The sequence below is a fragment of the Electrophorus electricus genome, chromosome 2 (genome assembly GCF_041902795.1).
Source record: "Electrophorus electricus isolate QZ-2024a chromosome 2, ASM4190279v1, whole genome shotgun sequence".
Lineage (NCBI taxonomy): Eukaryota > Metazoa > Chordata > Actinopteri > Gymnotiformes > Gymnotidae > Electrophorus > Electrophorus electricus.
In genome coordinates this window covers 7344511-7357123 of record NC_137498.1, presented here as the reverse complement: position 1 = coordinate 7357123, position 12613 = coordinate 7344511, and the positions used below count along the sequence as shown (strand labels likewise).

At 38.7% G+C, this 12613-nt stretch overlaps 2 long non-coding RNA genes across 3 annotated transcripts in view; both read right to left on the bottom strand.

The window, feature by feature from the left end:
- LOC145660092 (uncharacterized) overlaps positions 1-12613 on the bottom strand; it is a 302422-nt gene that overhangs the window by 84652 nt on the left and 205157 nt on the right. The window lies entirely within an intron of this gene.
- LOC145660060 (uncharacterized) lies at positions 2472-7182 on the bottom strand. The gene is made up of 3 exons (XR_014126252.1): positions 6277-7182; positions 6088-6120; positions 2472-2883 (listed from the first exon to the last, which is right to left on the bottom strand). It is a non-coding gene; the product is annotated as an uncharacterized LOC145660060 (long non-coding RNA).

Here is a 12613-nt window from a genome sequence, read left to right as displayed (position 1 = left end):
TATATTTGAAATAAAAGTAGAATTTTTAAGCTGGTGTCCATGGAGTGGATGTATGTAAACTCTGATTATTGATGTGGTGCTTTGATGCTACTCACCAGCTGGGGTGTTCTCCACTTTGACTGCCTCTGTAATAGATTCCCCTACTCCACCCAGATCCTCTCTTACATCTACAGATGTTTATTTTTCCCAAAAATCAATACAATTACAATGCAATTACATAATAAAGTACATAATCAATGCAATTACATAATAAAGTACAGGCACATATTTAATGTGAACAAATATCATATCCTACTGTGTGTTCTTAATGGAAAGCTAGATTTATGCAAGAAAGTACATCTGCACCTTCTACATGGGCGCTGTGGTCCAAAGAGCAAATCTCTTCCGTTGACTCTATGATCATAAAGTGTTCAGCAGTTCTGCTCCGGATGGTACGAACCTCCTTACAGTCCTGCTGTTTCTTGGGTGAGAAATGAGAAATAATCACTGATTAATTGTAACGGAAAGGAATCATCCATTGACCCCACCTGGGCAGTGGAAACTCCACTAATGGACAGCATATTTTGGATTGCCATCTGTACAAGTCAGGGAAATGTGAAGGCAAAATAAATAAAACTGTGGATGCATTAAAAAGATGTAGACACTTACACTTTCTCCCAGATTGGCACAGTAATGTTGCTTAAACCAAGCAATGGGAGCAGGGTATCTATGACTCTTCTTGCTTCTGGTGATAATATTAGTAATTAAGTTGTCTCTTGGCATCTAGAAAGGGCAGAAGAAAGCTCTATTGTCACTGAACGATAATAAAGCTGTTTACTTTCTTTTAAAAAGTTTCCATGTTTTTGGACATTAAAAAAAAAACTTTAATTTTTAAGAATTAAAGATTTATTCCTAAAAAGTAATTGAATTTGAAATGAAAATTAGGCTTTGATTACAACACCATTTTCTATAAAACAAGGCTTATTTTACATGCATTTGTGCACAGGATTACCTTTGTACCCCAGTTTCATATCTCTATATGGAAATGAAAAATCAGAGCCTGTATACTTTAAATATGTATATACAGTTATTATGTAACAGAACAAATGGCCACCCGTAGCTCAATTTCTTCTACAAATGGTAATAAATGTGAAACAAAGGTTGTCTGTTGTGCGACAGTGCATAATGGCCACACTCGTGGTCTTGCAGAGGTTTTTCTAAAACAAGCCCATAAGTCACTTTCCCTTGTCTCAGTCAACGTATTTCATCTAATGGAGTTCGGTTACCAGAATATTTTCAGCTACGTCCCCTTTTATTTATCAAGGTTTCCTTTTGTTAGTTCACTCTCTACTCACTTATTCCGCATTGAAAATATTTGTGCGGTCTGTGAAATTAAACAGCTCTGACGGCCCGAGTGCCGCAGGTCCCACAAACTCGCTTGACGTAGACAGACGTTTATTAGACGAACACGAATAACGAACACAGTGGCGCTCACACCAAAAAGGCAAGATGAACATGTACAGCATTGAACACAGCTTACAAACATAAAGTGCACCACGTACGTGAACATTAGCGAACACAGACCGACAGGGATACACACACCAACCGGGGTTTAAACACACACAGACATTAGGAGAATAACGCGCTGCAGGTGTGTGTGACTACATAGTCGTGGTTTCACACAAGACCATGAACTCCCACTGCAAGCGGCGGGCCGTACCACGTGACTAGTGGGGCGGGGAGCTCACTATCAGCCCACTAATTAGTTCTCCGTTCAGTCAAAAGTTCTCCATCATTAAAATGTGTGTTCTCTTTTTAAATTCGCATATTGGCTACTTGTTTATAATACGATTCCGTTATCAAATATTTAGTATCTGCCTTTGTAGATAAAATTAAATTCTACTTACGTTTTGTTTTCGTTTCTCAGTACCTCTTATGCGTGAAGAATTGTTTGTAGTCTCTGTTGATGTTTTGTCTAAAATGATCGTCATCGGCAAATCCACTCAATAAACTGATCTGGGGTCAGAAATAGAATGACACACATTATGACATAATCGAGCGCTAAATTCTGTTCAGTGGTTGTTTAGAACAATGACAGAAGTGCAGCTGAAATGACATTATAGTCTCATATTATAAATCACATTTTAAAATCATTTCCCCCTCTTTACGCTATCATTTTGTTATCAGGCTCAGATTAAAAAATCTAAATAAAGTAAATATAACCTATACATGTAAACTATATATTAATTAATTAGTAATCATTCCACATAGGTACAGTTCACTCACTCTGTATTCGTTATAATCCAAAGTCATTTGAACACTCATTAAGGATCAAAATGCAACCTAAACAACAACAATAATAAATTCTTAAGAAATTATACAATTTTAACTGAAAATTAGGCTAATTGATCACAATACAATGTTCAACAAAACAAGGCTTATCTTTACTCGGGTGTTTCAGTACCAAGGCTACACAGTTATGCAAACACTTTCTTGCATAATATATGCTTATATTATGAAATTGAGCAACTGGAGAAACAGAATTAAATGCTCCATTCATTACCGCTTCAAATGGTTTATTATTTTTTAAAAATATATTTTTTAAAAGTGCAGGATTGTAGCCCCAAAATATATCCTATATGAAGTGACCTGCATTAAGAAATTAATTGTTGATGTCACTTACTATTATTATTGTTATAGTAGTAGTATTTAGTGGGGAATCATTTTATGGTGTTGATTGGAGAATACTATTAAACAAATTAATCTTACCATCAGTAGTAGTTGATGAAATTAATAACTTCTAACCATTTGGAGGTGTCATTGTTGTAGTAGGTTTAGTTGAAGCTGTTGGACTTGATGTGTCAGTGTCCACTGGAGTAAGATTTACAGGTTTATATGGAGCCTCTGCAAGAATAGAAAAGTGTGGTCAGTTCTAAGTATGAACTCTGTTTCTGTACTGTTCACTCTCACTGGAGATCACTTCCCATGTGTTTCTGTTTGTGTTGTATTTATACCAGGTGAAGCTCTCAGCTTTGGTGTGTATATCAGTGCAGGAACAGGGCAGCAGCCTGAGTGCTGCAGCTGATATGCATGAGATTTAACTGCACCACAATAATACATTGATTTCAAGATTTGGTTTTATGACTGATGGCAGTCTAAAAAGTAAATCGTAATTGTTCAAATTCTACCTTATATGTTCAGATAACATGGAGTGCCTCTTATACATTATCAGAAATATATGACATGTCGTCTCTAACTGGACTCCTACTAGATGTTTTCAGTGTTTCTTATAAAGTAGCTACTGAGAAGATATTTGATGATCTACAGATGTAGAGAGAAAGTCAACTCACCATCAGCAGCAAGGAGCAGATAAACACACACCTGCATTCTTACTGAGTTCCACACACTACACACGGCTACAGCAGGACTGCTGATACACACCATACACACTCTTCAATACAGTCTACTGAATGTTCTGATAACTACAGTTACAGTGGAGATGAAGTGTATTCAAATGAAGCTTTGACAAACTTCTATCCCCAACACACAACAAATATAGGGAGGCAGTAGGGTTTTATAAGTTTTTAAAAGTCATTTGGTGTGTCCTCTTTCTTCCTTAACAGTCTCACATTATAAGTGAAAATGTCATCATTCTTACTTAAGTTGGCTCAGTCCGTTGTCACAGAGATGTGGCGGCCCAGTGGGACAGACCCAAAATGACTCCCTAAGTGCTGTTAGTTCAGTCTAGCACACCTGCCCCTTTGTACATGCATCATTTATGAACGTATTTAAATCCCTCTGTCACCGGAGTGGTTGTCGGTCTTTGTTCGTACTCAGGTTGGTGTTAATGGTCGTTTAATAAATGCATGTCTTCGTCAAGAGACGTCTGCGCTTCCTGCGCCTTGCCTTGCGGCACTTGGGCCATCACAACAAACAAAATATTTGTATTTTCTTATACCTGCATGCAGGGGGTGGCATAACGTGAATAAGTGAATAAATCATATAAAAGCAGACATTGTGTTCACTTTGTTTTCAGTAGGCTACACCAAAAGTGAGGAGAAGGCCTTCAGTATTTTGAGGAGTTCCCTTCAGTATTCTGGGAAGAGTCTCATATATAGTCAGGGCCATTGGACCTGGACTTCACCATCTCTCACACCAATCTTATTCCCACTTCCTAAAAAAAGAGAGAAGCCTGCAGCCAAGGGATCAGTTAAGATGAGACAAAGAGCAAACGTAAAAATAATGTATATGTAACATGCTGCAACCGTCCCTGATCTGGGCTGAGACCTTCCCCAAGGTCGGGGTCAGTTGCAACATCTGACTTCTTCGATTCAAATAAATAAGTGGATGTCATGTGTAATCATTTACCATTTTTTCTTCACAAACTCAAATATTTACTGTATAAACTGAAAAATCTTTAGGATTTAGCGTTGTTGTGCATCACTAAACTAATATTTAGTTGTATAACTACTGTTTCTGAGAACTGCTTCACATCTGTGTTGCATGGAGTCGACCAACTTCTGGCTGCTGTAAACAGGTATTCCAGCCCAGGATGCTTTGACAACTTTCCACAGTTCCTCTCCATTTCTTGGTTTTGCCTCAGAAACAGAATTTTTTATGTCCCCCTCAAGTTTTCTATCGGATTAAAGTCCGGGGATTGGGCTGGCCACTCTGTAACTTTAATTTTGTTGGTCTGGAACCAAGATGCTGCTCGCTTACTGGTGTGTTTTGGGTCGTTGTCTTGTTGAAACATCCATTTCAAGGGCATTTCCTCTTCAGCATAAGGCAACATGACCTCTTCAAGTATTTTGATATATGCAAACTGATCCATGATCCCTGGTATGCGATAAATAGGCCCGACACCATAATAAGAGAAACATCCCCATATCATGATGCGTGCACCACCATGCTTCACTGTCTTCAGAGTGTACTGTGGCTTGAATTCAGTGTTTGCGGGTCATCTGACAAACTGTCTGCGGCTCTTGGATCCAAAAAGAACAATCTTACTTTCATCAGTCCACAAAACGTTTCTTCATTTCTCTTTAGGCCAGTCCATGTGTTCTTTGGCAAATTGTAACCTCTTCAGCACATGTCTTCTTTTTAACAGTGGGACTTTGCGGGGGCTTCTTGCTGATAGATTAGCTTCACACAGGCGTCTTCTAATTGTCACAGTACTCACAGGTAACTTCAGACTGTCTTTGATCACCCTGGAGCTGATCATTGGCTGAGTCTTTGCCATACTGGTTATTCTTCAATCCATTCAAACGGTATTCTTCCATTTTCTTCCACATCTCTCTGGTTTTGTTTTCTATTTTAAAGCATTGGGGATCATTTTAGCTGAGCAGCCTATCATTTTCTTTATATCATTTTCACTTCTTTACATGTTTTCCCCTCTCCAATCAAAGTTTTAGTCAAAGTATGCTGTTCTTCTGAACAATGTCTGGAACGACCCATTTTTCTCAGATTTTCAGAGAGAAATGCATGTACATGTGTTGGCTTCATCTTTAAATAAAGGCCACCTGATTGACATCTGTTTTTTCACAGAAGGAATGACCTCACTAATTGAACTCCACAGTTATTATTTTGAACACACCCATTTCAATTAATTATTCAATTACACACCTACTGGTAAATTATTTACCATGTAGTAATATAATTTCTACCAAAAACAGTGATTGATATGATTAGTCATGTTGGACTGCTATTATTTCATCTCCCTTTGTAACTCAGTACAGTAAGTGATGTGGAGTCTGAGCTTCCTAGACACCACCATCTCCACTGATTTCAAACTAGAGATCACAACAGCCATAATCAAAAACGTTCATCAGTGTATCAGGAGCTGCTTTGTATCAGAAACTCACCATGGACCCCACACAACTAGGGAACGCCACACACTATCTGTATAAAACCCTCTGCTCAGGTATTTGTTACTGCTTCAACAAAACCTGAACTTCACAACTTGTGTTTCCCAAAGATGGTTTTCCTTTAAAAAAAATTTAAAACCATAAAAAAGTGCTGTATGTGATATATGTGATCCTTTATTTTAACTATATTGTACTAATTGTATTGTATCATCTGAACCCCCCTCAGATACAAAGTAGCACTCACTTGAACATGTGAACAAAGCACAGCAAAACAATCCTGTAAACAAACACACACACACACACACACACACACACACACACACACACACATACACACACACACCATGGAAGATTTGACCTTGAAGGACATGTGCCAGTAATGATGTGGAGGTTGTTTTTCTTATGTTACAGTGGATGGTATGTGAGCATTCACCTGTGTCTCCTGCTCTCTCTTCTCTTCTGTTTGCCCCTTTCTTAGCCTCGTTTGTCCATGTCTCTGGACTACATTAGAAAACCAGACAGTGTGACCCACAACTTGTATGCATGCATGCGTGTGTGTGTGTGTGTGTGTGTACCTTTGTATCTCCAGCACAAGACCCCCACGAGACCCAGCAGCAGGAGGAGGACAGCTCCCACAACAGTAGTCATGAGGATATATGATAGATCACCAGCAGGGTTTTGGACATCTGAAGGCAAACGTTATACAAATGTTATGTGTATTTGTGTGCGTGTTAGTGTTTGTGTTTTTACACAGCATGCATTTTAATTGCTTTTTAAGATATTAGGAGACCATGTTGATATGCAGTAAATGCATGTTACCGTCAGTCAGAGTCTTTGCACTGTCAGTAGTGGAAGCGTCAGCTGGAGCCTTTGCACTTGTTTTGCCATCAAATCTTGATGTAAATTCTGTTGTTGAGATTCCTGGAGAGGGAGATGTGTTTGTTAGCATAAGATGGTGTACTGCTTTAGTACTAGCAGTACTAGGGTAGCAGTACTGAGTCTCCTGTGTGTGCAGTGATGTGTTTTGTCTCCCTGTTGTTTTTTAATTGCTCAATTTAATACTGATTTAATACTCAACCTGTAGAAACACACCCTACTGTCATACTCCATCACATTTGCTTGTTAAATTAATAAATATTTACTCTAATATTATATGATTTTTAGCATTGTTCTAATGACATTCACTATCCTTATAACAATGATAGTTATAAGGTGTAACTGAGCAAATTGGTTGCTCCATTTAGGTAACAATTTGAGCTTTGTTTGATATTAAGTACCAATTTAACAATTTTTTAATATTTGATCAGAATCTACATTTCAAATTTACTAACATGTTTGTTAAGAGTGGTCTTCATAAGTCCTTCATAACAGCTAACACAAACCTAAATACACTTTTATAAAGGCTGATTCTGACAGACAGCTGTCATACAGTCTTCTCTTCATAACACAATACTATCAGTTGATTAGTTGACATAACACTTCATTCAAGGGCTATAGGTTGTTTTTTTGTTTGTTTTGTTTTTTTACCTAAGTTTTAAATATGTTTCCAGTTAAAATAACATAACGGGACCCCCCAGCAGACAGAGTCGGCTGAGAATGAGGATGGCCACTATAGCCACCCCAATACCCCCAGAGAAAAATCGGGGCTGATGACCAATACCGTTTGTTCATCTTATGTAGCCCAGTTCTGTGTTGTTCCCGTTTGTCTGTCTTTATGCTCACTGTTATGTTTTATTATTGTTGTTCTCCGTTAGTCTTCCCTTAATGTTGTATTCCCTTGTTGCTCATTTCTCGCCCTCATCCTGTTCTCATATTATTATTCTTCTGTTAGCCTGTTTGTTCTTCATTCTATAATGTGTTGTTAGTCTTTGTTGATTATTAAACTTATTATTCATTCTATTCAATCAGTTTGGTTCGTTATGGCGTCGTCACTTCACACGAGTGTTCACTCTCCACCCCTCCCGCGTTACAATTAGTTGTTGCTTACCAAGTGAGGGGTGACATCTTAGAACAGGCCAGACGCTTGTGGACAGCCGAGTTTTATTTGTAGCGGAATAAGCAACAATTGTAAAGTGAAACAGGCGAGAGTAATGGCCAGATATACACACACCAGGGAATTGCTCAGTACATGCTGATAGACCAGCGATAACACTTTGCAGGGAGTGAACGAAACCAGAGAGAATAAATAGTGTAGCAAAGATGAGACACAGATGACACTAGTAAACTGGTGATGAGGATCTGGTGAGGTTGTGCCGGGGAAGACGGGAGTTGCAATCACGGACTGAGGGCGGTTGCGGGACATGAGGTTACTAGGAAAACTGAGCAGATGTGAACACCTCAAACCACGTAGTACCTTTCTGTTCTTGACACTGGCTGGAGAGGCTGAAATGAAAACTCCCATATGACTGTGATAAATGAACGCTTTGACAATGATTGTCATGACACTCAATTGAAAGTGTTCTGGCCTGGTCTATAAATAAGGTGTTTTATTTTGTTACTAATAAAATGTAGTTTGATCTCTAATGCCACACCATTCTACCAGTCACAGAAAGATCAAACAATATATGTATAACTCTGTGATAGAGCATCAGTGTGGAAGCACTAGAAATCTTAATATCAAGCCAAGTGCCACATACAACACATGCTACTGATCACATTCTTGAACTACCAAGTTGCCACTGTTGGGCCCCTGAACAAGGCCCTTAACCTTAAATTGCTCAAGTTATACTCAGTCATAATTATAAGTAGCATTGGATAAAATCAATTTGTTATTTTAGCATTCTGTTTCTAATGTTTGATCATTCATGATCACATATGTAATTTTTTCATTAGGCTACTTATGTTTATTACAGTAAAGGATCCAATACTGCCTCTTGCATTGTGATTTTAACACTGCCAGAATGCAATGTAGACAGAATAGGTGGGTTACATAAAGGATCCAATCTCTGCACCGCACATTTAGTAGGTTAAACCCAAAGCTAGGCTAAGAGAATGGTAAAACCCTGAGAAAGCAGTATAGTTTTGTATCAAGTTTTCACATAAAAAGGGAAACAATGATTTTAAACAAATTATTGCAGAATTGAATTACTAAACATCATTACTGATCATCCATTTTTTTTAATGACATATGAAGGCGGTGGAGTGTTGTATTATTTATAATGCTGTGCAGTTTTGAATCTAAAGCAGCTATAATTTCTGAGAACTACCAGGTGTCACTGTTTTGTCACCAGCTTTCAATGCTCCCAAGCTTCGAATCCTTCAGCAGTAAAATAAGGAAGAACCTAAAATGCTTCACAGGACTTCGTCTGCACATCATTACCAAGAAGGAAGTTAAACAGTAAACACTTGAATAACGAGCAGGCTAATAACGTTACCAAACAACAATAAACTCACGGGAGGACGAGAGAAAGCACATTCAAAGACCCACAACCAAGACGCTAAAACAAGGGATATTTATACAAAGATTAACGAATGCAAACTAGACAAAGATGAAAACAGTGACAGGAAAACCAAACGAGGGGTCGGAACAGAAAAACCAAAACAAAGAAGCATGTGTGTTAAAAACCTGAGACATTCTTACTTGAACTGCCCAAGATATTTGTTACAATTAAAGGAGTATTTGACCATCACTGAACTAAACGTTACTGGTAATGTGCACAGATGACAGCACAACAACAAATATGACAGCAGAAAGTCTACAAGTAACTCAGACAACCAAGACTTTGCTAGTGTGGATACATAAGAAAACCTTAAAGCTGGATTTATCATTTGCAGTTGGATTTGGATCAAAAACAGTGTTTTACCTTTAATGGTGAGTCTGATGTATTTATATTGCTGGTTTGTAAGATAACAGCTGTAGTCTCCCTCATCCTCTTCAGTCAGGTGTGATATGAGTAGAGAGAGATTTCCTGGAGAGGGAACAGTACCCAGCTGAACTCTGTTTCTGTACTGTTCACTCGCACTGGAGATCACATCCCATGCGTCTCTGCTTGTGTTGTGTTTCTTCCAGGTGAAACTCTCAGGTTTGGCGTGTGGGTCAGTACAGGAGCAGGGCAGCGGTACTGAGTCTCCTGTGTATGCAGTGATGACGTCTGTCTTCTGATTCTCTGCCAAACTGCAGCCTGCAGAAACACACGAGATAAAGGCCTAATTAATATTTAATATGACATACTCCGTTATTATTATTATATATGACATACTTAATTATTATATATGACATACTTAATTGCTCCAGGTCCAGTCACCTGATGGTACTGATGGTACCAGCCAACTGATGATGGTACTGGAAATCATTAAGAGATTTCCCAATATATGCTGGTATGATGGATGCATGACCATCAAGTTATATGATTTAAATGTCTGATTATATTGATTATAGATTGTCTCTCTCCCTCCCCTCCCTCTCTGCCTCCCTCACTCCCGCTCCCTCCATCCCTCTCTCAATCACTCTCTCTCTCCCTCATTCCCTCCCTCCCTCTCACTCACTCTACCTCTCCACTCCCTCCCTCCTTCCTTCTCCTCCCCTCCCCTCCCACTAAAGTTACTATTACCACTAAAGTTACTAATAACATGTGACTAATCATGTTTGAAGCTTCAAACATCACAGATACACAGGATGAGCTTGAGACTGTTTCATAAGTTTGGCACTGTCCTATAACTTGGAAGCTTTATCATTTTACTAAAAAATTGGAAATGTGCAAATTATAGAAGCCAAAAGTAAATGTTTCATAATGTCAACCTGTTGTCTCCCAGTATAGTTTTGTATTATGTTTTCACATAAAAAGGGAAACAATGATTCTAAACTAATTATTGCAGAATTTAATTACTAAACATCATTACTGATCATTTTTTTAAATGAAATATGAAGGCGGTGGAGTGTTGTATTGCGCAGTTTTGAATCTATGGCTGCTATAATTTCTGAAAACCGCCAGGAGTCGCTGTTTTGTCACCAGCTTTCAATGCTCCAAAGCTTCGAATCCTTCAGCAGTACAATAAGGAAGAACCTCAAAGGCTTCACAGGACTTCGTATGCACATCATTACCAAAAAGGAAGTAAAAACACATCTGCAGATAAAAACACACCTGCATTCCACAACACACTGTAGCGACAGCAGTAACGCTGCTACAGATCTTATACACTCTACAAAACTACAGTGTACTGAACACTCTGAAAACTGCAGCCCAGACTACAGTCTGTCTGTGGGAATCACCACACAACTATGACCTGGAACTCTACAACTCTCTCAGTAAAACTCCACTGAAATTCACCACCCACTAATATCCACAGTAGAGAGGAAGTGTGTTCAAGTGCAAAATAAATTATTCCTCCACTTCTTTCTCTCTCACATACAGACTAAATCTAACAGTGAAACAGTGTCTTTCTAGTGTCATAAATTCCTCCTGAGCTTCCCAGTGTTCAGTCCCCATCCTCAGTAAAGTGATCCTGCAGTAAGAAGTAGTGCTACACAGTGATCCCCCTCAGCACTGTTTGGTCACATCATTTCACTCCTGCACTGAATGTAGCTTAGCAAATATTAGAGAGATCAGACAGGAAGATCTCTAGACTACATGCTGATCAAAATAAACATTGATCATTTAATCAGGTAAACATGAGGATGGTCTGATATTCATATTATTCATAAAGTACAGGTGGAATGCAGCAGTCTATGTTGTAGCTTTCATACTATTAAGAAAAAACTACTTAAGAGAAGTTGTGAAACAGAACCACTAAAGGAGTCACCAAAGTAAAGACCACTTTGGATGTAAACAGTACAATGTCATCACAACCCAACAGTTATCACAGGAAGTAGAAACATTCTCACCTTTTCTCTTAGTTACTTTGTTCTTTTTGTTGTTAAAGCTGCCAAAAGCTGTTTGATGATGGTGGATATCTATAAAGTAACTAACTGAGGCTGTAGGCTAGTGTGCACTGCACTGTAACAACAACAACAACAAAATAAAATTAAAACTGTAAAAAGACAAAAACCCCAGCATGGGCTGTCTAAGCCTCCTGGCCAATTGATGTACAAATGAGGAATAAATAACACAAACAGAAATAAACAAGTGAGCACATTTCACACGTAGCACCCAGTGCAACCAGATTAGCAATACATATGTCAGGAGGAAGAGGTGCATACTGGGAATTCTCACATCTGTAAACTGGTAGCTATGACTATGGTGGCATCAGAATAACTTGGGACTAAATAAGAAAAGTCTTTAAACTGGAGTCACTGGAGTGAATTTATGCTGCCAGAGTCAGTTAGTGTTTGACTGATTAAACCATGAAGTTCAAAGCTGGATGACTGTCACTGATGAGGATTTGGAGACTGTTTGACAATCTTCGTGGGTGTGTGAAAGAAGTAAACATTTTGCTCACACACCACTCTGAGGAACAGCACAGCAGAATTTCAAGATCACGAACCCAAAAAGGAAGCATGCGCATATGCATGTCTGTGTGTGTGTGTGTGTGTGTGTGTGTGTGTGTGTGTGTGTGTGTGTGTGTGTGTGTTATGTATTGCTAAAGTGCACCAAGTTTAGCAATACATATGTGAGAAGGAAGAGGTGCATACTGGCAAACTGTACTGTCTCTATGGTTTTATTTTTTTCTTATTTGTTCATTTTTTATTTGTAAATTTTTGTAAGAGAGAGAGAGAGAGAGAGAGAGAGAGAGAGAGAGAGAGTGTGTGTGTGTGTGTGTGTGTGTGTGTGTGAGAGAGAGAGAGAGAGCAGGGCAGGCCGTGGGAGGGGGTGTTTTTGCAGCTACAAGTATCA